Genomic DNA, 9,342 nt, shown 5'->3' with positions numbered 1-9,342 from the left:
CATGGATTTTAATTGCCATTTTTTACTGGATTTTGGTATCCGCTTGGATTATGTAAGATTTGTACTATGTATTTTAGTTCTTATATATTCTTTTTAGTGCTATTATACTGTTTTAGCATAGTTTCCTTCCGACCAAGGGGTGGGTGTTACATGGCCCATGTTTGGTTTTCAGGTTTGAACTTTAGCTTGACATTTTTCTAAATGATGACTTTTTACATATTTTTCCACTAACATGAGAATGTGCTGTTTACATATTTGTTCTTTGAAGGCTTGTCGCCCTGTACTCTGCACATTCAGCCTAGGGACATACATTCAGAACGCGATGCCTTCTTTTCTTTTTCTGTGCGCGTTAGGAGACAACCTGTTTGTACTAGGTGAACCACATTACCAGTTCTGCACCTCTGTCACAGTGTGATAAGAAGAGTATTTCACTACATAAACAATTTCCATGCTATACTCTTCACACCAGCTGATCATGGAACCGTTGTGACCTGTGACTGAGATGCAGCCTTGCTGACTCCATCCTCTATCCTGCAAGGGATATCCTGTACACTGAGATTGACTTCCTGACATCTGAGACCAAGGAATGGGGGTTAGACTATCCCAACTGATCTGGCATAAGGGGACTCCTGCTATGCTCTCTTTAGTGTAGTATTAGATACAGATAGGAGTTAGGCAACATTAGTAACAATCGCTTTAGTATAGTATTAGATACAGATAGGAGTAAGGCAACATTACTAACAATTGCCAAGGTCAAATTGTTTATATTGTTTACCGTTCTAACAATGCTGATTACAGTAACATGCCTCATCTTTCTAAAAATAGCAGCTCATGCTTTTTATGTAAGAATACAATAATTTCAATAAAATGTTTTGAAAATGCATTTTTGTATCTTTCTTGTGCTTACCTTGGGCATGCAGGAGTAAGCAAACAAAAGGGTTAGATCTGCTTCTACGGATTCCTTGGGAATCAGTGCCGTGTTCGAGCTTACCCATAACATCTATTTACCCTGGTCAGTTTAAGTCTCTATATTTTGAAGTTCATGTTTGCCATATGCACAATCCTACTAACCTTGTGATAACCGCATAACTAATGCATACTTGCAGTGTGGCTCTCACTAGTGGATTAGCACTATAGAAGAAACCTCTGAGCCATTACCAACAGCCTGTCTGATCCCATATGACTTCTGGATTGGGGCTGTAAAGGACAGCATACCAAAATGATCTCACAAGAAATCCCCTTCTTCGAGATTCTGGGTGCCTTTCAATACCAAATACAGTGCTATGCTGATTGGAAATTTGGCCCCTGTCCACCTCTCCTGGAGTAACCAAGAACTTCCCTTCTGTATTCAGTACTTTGTTGAAATACACCCAGAAGATGTACTTCAACCAGCAGAGTGCGTCCTGGATGTTAGAGCTGTGTGCTGTGCAATACTTTCTTACAGTGGACCAAGCAAGGCAATTCTGCATGATCCCTGACTTTTAAGTGCCTGTGGACTTGAAGTACACTGCAGCATGTTTCAACTTTAACCAGAACCATATTTGAAGCCTCCTGAGAAAACTCTATTGGTCCAAGAACGTTCCACATTGAAGACTGAATAGCCTGATAAACAAATGTCAAATGAATGTGAGTAGCCTGGAATTAATCTGAATAAACAGATTCATCCATTATACCACAACACACTTTCTTCTCCTTGCATGGTGTAGAGCTGTGGTTGTAATCTCTCCATCTCCACCTGTGTGCTGTGAGAATGTCTGTTGATATTGTCTCCCCTTGACTTCTGTTATGATATTGAGGTACAATAAGTATTAGCCTCTGCACAGGTGCTATTCATAGTGAATACTGATTTCCCCCCACCGAAAATGAAGACTTAAAGTTCCCTGTGGCCTGCATGTCCCTTACCAGTTCAAGAATAGTCAAGGGATCCACAACTGATAAGACACTGAGATGTGAGCCTGTGATGTTTCCCAGACCAGAAAGTCCCTATTGGTTAATTTTCAGCTTGCACTAGTGATGGCCAAGTTGTACTTGCTGTGTGAGTGTGGGAAGCTTGCACTGCTGAGTGCAAGGAGGGGCCTGTTCTGTTCATAAGGGGAGCTGCTTATGTCCATTGATAGGAGGCTGATAGCACAGTGGCCATGCATGGTAGAATGATACATAAGCATGGTGATCACTGAGACAGAGTACTGCCATTGGTTAGCAGTATCACATTTCAGCCAGTGGTGAAAGTCTATTCTTCTTTCAATGTCTTCAATCACTCTGTGTGTAGGAGATTACCATGTTTGGTGTAATGTCTCCACAATTTTCGCCCTATATGTTTTGCAGGACTTTGAACTATGTGCACTTTACCCCTGCTAAACAACAGTAAAGCACCCGTGCTTGCCCTTTAAACACGGTTAAATTAGCTCACCTCTTACCCCAGATTGACATATTCAACTTGCCTACAAGCTTCTAGTATATGGTATAGAAAATGCACCCTCGGCCTGAAAGTTAAATGCCATCTTTGAACTGTAGCACTTATTGTACAATCCACAGATTGAGCCACTAAAACATGTTTTCAGACTTACCATGTGCAGCCTGACTGCAATAGCTTAAAACCTGCTAATAAACCTGTCAAAATAAGCCTTTCTGACATACTGGAAAAACTGCTTGTAAATTTTGATCTAACCCCTAACTACACCTTGTTGTCACAAGGTAGGGTACCAAATATTTAATACTAGACTGTGTATGAAATTAAAGCTGACAAGTTCCTTCTGTGATGAGCCCCCCAAGAGCTATTTACATGGGCAGGGTTGTATCTGGATCACGCAGAATGTTAAAGTATGGAATATAAATTTCCATATCTAATGTTTGACAGGACACAGCTAGAATAGTAATTCAAAGACTATTTTTCATATTTGCTAAACTTCCAATTCCTTAGTGAAGTCAAATTTATATTAAATATGTGGGAAAAAATACATTTTAGAAAGTTATGCTTTTTCTGCCTGAACCCCAGTTAAGTTAATAGGATTAGCCTGTGACAGCTGGCCTGCCAGTACCTCCCTGAGCACGAAGTGTGAAAACCTCTTGCAGCCCAGACAGTAAGTTGGATGTGGGGTGGTGTTTGTCTCCCCTTGCGGGAAGGTCAGTTGGGGTAAGTCCAGGAACCTCATTACCTTGAAAATGACAAATACAAAGGCCTGCCCTTTCACAGAGAGCTGTAAGGGGAGACCTGGAGGAAAGCAATCCTTTGTCCTCCAGGCCTACAATAGCCAGGGTTGCTTGAAATCCAATGAGAGGGAAGCTGCCCCAACACCAGTTTGGAGTGGGCACCAGGCTGGGCACCCCCACCCATTTACCTGTACAACTCATAAATGTGGCTCCTGAAGGAACCATCCTCAGAACACTTTCTTAACCTGTGGAAGAGCCCTGAAGGACCGGATCTGCTCCTGCTTGTACCCAGGACAAATATGTGTTTCCAGGGGTCATGGGCCTGACCTTATGTGTGGCAACATGGACACAAAGGCTAAAAAAAACTCTTCTCTTTGATTCCCACTTGCAGAGTCACAAGTGGATGTGCATTGGACCCTGCTCTAGGCCTTTCCTAAATCAAGCCCCCTCCTGAAGTCTGGGAGTATAAGGTGAAGAGCAGAGTTAAAAGGACTTACCACTGCAAGTTTTGGGACTTGGAAAAATTCTGTCTTCCAGCCAGCACCAAAGGCAATCCAGAGAAGGTGAGACTTTGCTGGGCTGAAGAAGTGCCTGGAGCTTAGATAATTGCTTGGAGCATCTCCGCAGCAGCAGGCGTGTTTCGGCGGGCACTCGGCAAGAAGGTACCCAACCTCGCTGAGACATTGTCAGACACAGCCTTCTGTCTCACCCCTCTGGAAGAAAAGGACCTCCATTTCAGAGACTAAGGGCCTCATTAGGAGTTTGGCGGTCTGACAGTAAGATCACCGCAGGGGCAGCCGTCCAGAGACCACCCTGTTGGCGGTAATCCGACCGCCGTCTTATGAATCACACAGCAAAGTCTGCCTAAATCCAGCAAAAACTGATTCTGCCAGGACGATGGAGGGTGGAAAAGAGGCGGTCCCCCCACCAGCCAGCCACAAAACTTCAGTTCTAATTACGACCCACAAATCCTTATAGCAGTTCTTCCATGGCAGAAGACCAATGGCAGTGCGAACTGTAGTGGTCGGTGGTCACATCAGTAAAACACCACACCACATTGGATAGTTTGAAAACCCCACACCTGACACACAGCCACACACCCGTCACACCTACACACTGCACTATAAAATACATCCCTTCATACCCCACAACCCTTTGCAACCAGAACGCCATTCACTGCTAGATAGAGGCCGCACAAAAAAATAACAACCATAAAATAGGCACCCCTACACACTTCACATAGCACTCATCCCACACCTGCACAACACATCCAACACATACATTAGTACCCTAAACGTTCAACAGCACTGGTCAACAACTCACATCACAGCATCCACACCTTATCACCATTTTTTTAAAAAGTTATTTTATTCTTCCTCGCCATCTTGTCCACCACTATCATGTCCCCACAAAAACATCCCCCTCTCACAGATGATGAACTGAGGGTTATGGTGGACGAAATAAACAAAATAGAGCCACACCTATTTGGAGCGCAAGTCGAGCAAACATCTATCAGCAGGAAAATGGAGCTGTGGCAAAGAATAGTTGACAGGGACAATTCTGTAGGCAGCTATTCACATACAAGGGAGGAAATCAGGAAGATGTGGAACAACCCCTAGGTGCAAGGTACGTTCCATGGCCCAGAGGCACCAGCTGAGGGTCCTCAAGACTGGCTGTGGGCCCCCACCTCCTCCCCCAACTTTCACATCATTAGAGGAGAAGGTCTTGGACGTCCTGCATCCTGAGGGCTTGACAGGAATACCTGGGAGAGTGAAGTCAGGTATGTCACAATACAACAGCTGTCACCAAACCGCTATGTCCACCATGCTTACTGATCACCTTTGGCCACCTTAACAGACAACCCACTCACCACCCCTGTGTCCACATACCCCTCTCTAGCACACCACATGTCACCTAAACTTACCTGGGGGGCACACTGTCTGTGTATGGCATGGGTAGTACAGGGACAGGCAGCACTACAACTCCCAGCATGCACTGTTCTACCATTAAGGGAATCAGAATATTGTACTACAAGTTAAATACCCTTGCATGTGAAACTAATAATCAATTCAACCCACCTAAACTCTCCACTATTGTACAGTCCATAGGAATGACAACCATGCTATGCCCATCTGCCAGTACTATTACAAGCAACACACAGCTACAGCTGTGTTCCCTACTAAACTGGCCTTTAAATCACCATCCAAACAATGTCATGTACTCACCTGGGGCGTGGGGGGCGCACCAATATAGGAAGCTGGATGTACTCGGAATACATCCGTACAGAGGACCAGGTATCATGGTTACTCCTATAGTGTTGGCCAGCACTGTTGCCATAGTACTTTTTGCAGCTTTTAGGTGACTCAATGATGCTATACACCTAACTTGGAGATCACTTCAAAATGTCAAGTCATCAATCAGACAAGATATGAGTCAATGAACAGGCATCTAACCACCAAGATACTCCAACATCTTCTAGCAAGGTGCATGCAATTGGAAATCTCTGTGTCCCATATAGCCCTAACCCGAATTTGGAAGCAGGTGTCATTGTCATATCAGGGGATCAAATAAAGGCTTTGTATGCATGTCACATAGCATGTTGTGCTCAAACGATGATATCACTTGTTGCATTACTGTCAGCAACTTTGTGTTCCACTTCTCCTACAGGTAACCTAGCCAATGTCACCATGGAAAGGACACCAGAGACTCCCACTACCCCTCTGGATGAAGCCCTCATTGAGGGCTACACCCCTGGATATGTGGACATGGAGAATGAAGCTGGCCCATCGGGGACACATGGTCAGTCAACAACTGTGAGCCTCACCTTGCCCACATCGACTCCTCCCAGCCCTGTTGCTTTAACATCACAGACAACCATTTGCCTCCAAACCTGTGTTACAAGAAAAGTGTCCACCATCTTGTGCCCCCAGTACACGTACCTGAGTCTCCTGTCGAAAACCCCGACAAAAATAGACCAGGCACCAGTGAGAGTGGCCAAACTTTTCCAGGGACACAGGTATGTAGGGGGAGGATGCGTGGGAGGGATGGCATGGCCAAGAGAATGGAGGCCCCAAGGGATACAACAGACCAGGACACCATCTCTCAAGTCTGGGGAGTTTACCAACAATTCTGAGGCGTGATGGGCCAGGTACTTACCATGATGGTGGAGATCGAGCAGCTGTAGAGGGACAACCATCAAGAAGTCATGCAGCAGTGGCAGGCCCAAAATGCCCACTTTGCTTCCATTGCAGGGGTGCTGAGAGGCATGAATATACCACACTGAATAGGTTTTGTACACATCAGCTGGCCCCTTCCACTAGAAATGAGACACCAGCCCCTTCTACATCTGTGGCTACTAGTGTAATGGAGGCCCTGCCATGAGAAGGACATGCCTCAAACACCCCTGCCTCTGAAGCTGAAGAACCACCTGCAAACGTGGACATCCCCCAAAACATCCAGGAGGAGCAGATGCCAAGACCAAAACCACTGCCAGGAAGTCAACCTCTATTGACTGGTTCCCCTTGTGTGGCACAGATACACCCTGTTGACTTTTCTGAAACCTATCTCCATTTTCCTATGGTACAAGGACACTGGACTTGTGTCTCCAAATGTTGTAGCAGCTACCCGGATGATTTTATCCACCATGACAGAACCCTTCACTGTTTCCTTTGCATCATAATTGATCCAATTCACTATTTTTGCTGTGCACTTCTCAATAAATACCACTTAACCACAGATCATGTGTGAGAGTCATGTATCAACCATGTTTAACTGCCATCTATAGCACCACATGCACACACAAAAATAGATTTGTGATGTTCCATCTCACATGAACTGTTTAATCAGGGTAAAATTTGCATTGAATAATCAAGTTAGACATAACTCAAATCACTTTCATTTAACTTTCTACATAGAGGTTGAGAGAATGCCAATGATCACACAGTGAAGTTCTGCAGCTCACTTCAGAGTTTCAGCACAGGTGTCAATCATTACCAACCCACAGACTACTGAAGTTACGGACATGTCAGTCTTTCACTATCCCCATGAGCAAACATATTGTTTCAATGTATCATCAGCTAAATCCTCATCACATACCCATACCATAGCTCCCAAATGACCATACCCCAAGATACAAACAGAAGTTATTACAAATGCCCCCAGTCACAGAGCCTTCCACTTGGTCAGGTATCAGTAGACGTGTCACTCACTGATGTCAGTCTTGATACGCATGCACAGTTACCAATACAAACCATTCTGATGCGTGAGGTTATGGACAGCACAGGATAACATGCGTGTGAGACTAATGTACATACACCTGGCACCATTGAACAAACCTCAAATGCCAAACAGGTCTATTGAGTGGAAAAGGACACTACCATACCACTTTTTTGACAGTCTGGGCATAGAATTCACCCACCACAATTCTCATGCCTGACAGTACCTGGTTCAATCAATGTTCACTTCACTTGTCAGTCTGTAAATCCCACCTGCCTGTGACACTGTCTGATATTACCAAATGAGGATGACCTTGTGAAGTAATCTGCAAATCTTAAATGTCAAACATAAGGTATGGGCCGCATTGAAACAATTACATTATACAGCCAATTCATATATACAATGGTAACTCAGAATGTGCATTGCGAGAAAATTAGACTAAGGTGATCAAAAAGCTGCACACTACTCCATGTGTGAGTAAATGCTCTGAGCTTATTAGACCTTTATATGAGTGCTATACTTTGTTTTCAGGAGGACAAGGACTTAGATAACTTGATCCTCAAAGCATATATAATCCTTTCCTACATCACTTTTGGTACATGTGTAGGTGACATGTGTTCTGACTTTTCTTCTAACGTTTGGTTATGCCAATTAAGGTTCTTGCATGTTTGCACATTTCCATTTGTGAAGGTTGTGAACTCAGTGACATGAAGTGGGCATGGCTTGTGTGCAACATACTGTCTTGTGTTTACTATGCCATATGTTTCCTTACCTATTACATGACATCAGGCCAATTAGTCAGTATGTGTTTAGTTTGTGTTTGTGATATGTGGAAATCTATGTTACATCTATTTTCCATAGATTGGTTGCTGGTTGACTATGTTGCTATGGATAGGGACCCAGTGTCATGTGGCCAAGGCACCTTGTCATGGAATGGTTAGTGCAATGGCTGTAGTGATATCATGATATTGTAGTTGTGAGATAGGTAGCTTAGTTGGTGTGTGACTATGTTATGTTTGAGGGATGTACATTGTATCTTGTTGTGACATGATGTTGCCTCTAAACTGGTAATGCCTGGCGGTGTTGTACAACTAGATGTGATGTTACTAATGTTTACAATGTGATGTAAGTTGTATGTTAAGAATGTGATGACCCTACCTCACTTTCTGTTTCTCAGCATCAGCATCAGCAGGCAAAGGAGACAGGGCACAGCCGAGTGGGGAAGCTTCTGGCCACTGGACCTCCAGTCACAAGAACACTGACACCGAGGGACCCAGTGGCCTGGAGGGCGAGGGGAGTGCCACAGGGGAGACTGGATCCAGTTCATCATCTTCGGAATCCTCCTCCAGTGGACACTCCCTGGTGGTGCGGACCCATCTGGGACCACCCCAACACAATATAGGAAGCCACCCCCCTTTCTATCACTGCCCTCCCTGTAGCTCCTCATCCAGTTTGCTGTGCCCGCTCAACCAAGAGGGTTGGTGTCTCTTTTGCTGCAGGCACCTCTGCCCCAGTCCCTGTTAGCCTTACTGCCTTCAGTGAGGAGGATATTGACCTCTTGAGGTCAATCTCTGTGGGTCAGTCGACCATCCTGAATGCCATCCAGGGACTGGCAACTCAGATATAACAGAGTAATACATTCCTGGAGGGCATTCACGGTGCCCTGGCTGGTTGACAGAGATAATTTCAGGCACTGGCCTCCACACTGATGACAGCCAGTCATGCTTTGTCTACCGTTCCCCCTTGACCTTCCTCTTCCCAATCCTCCCTTCCCCAACCCAGCCAAAACACACAAATAAAAAGGTATGCATCCACCTCAACATCCAAGGGTAGCACAGACAAACATAAGCATCACAAGACACACCACGGCATACACACAAGCAACATACACCTGCACACACAGCAACAGTCACAACCTGCCCGGCACCCTCACCACCGCCAGCACCACTTACACAACCCCTGACACACCTGTAGACA

The sequence above is a fragment of the Pleurodeles waltl genome, chromosome 6 (genome assembly GCF_031143425.1).
Source record: "Pleurodeles waltl isolate 20211129_DDA chromosome 6, aPleWal1.hap1.20221129, whole genome shotgun sequence".
Classification (NCBI taxonomy): Eukaryota; Metazoa; Chordata; class Amphibia; order Caudata; family Salamandridae; genus Pleurodeles; species Pleurodeles waltl.
The sequence above is the reverse complement of the archived record's forward strand: the minus strand, read 5'-3'. Positions refer to the sequence as shown.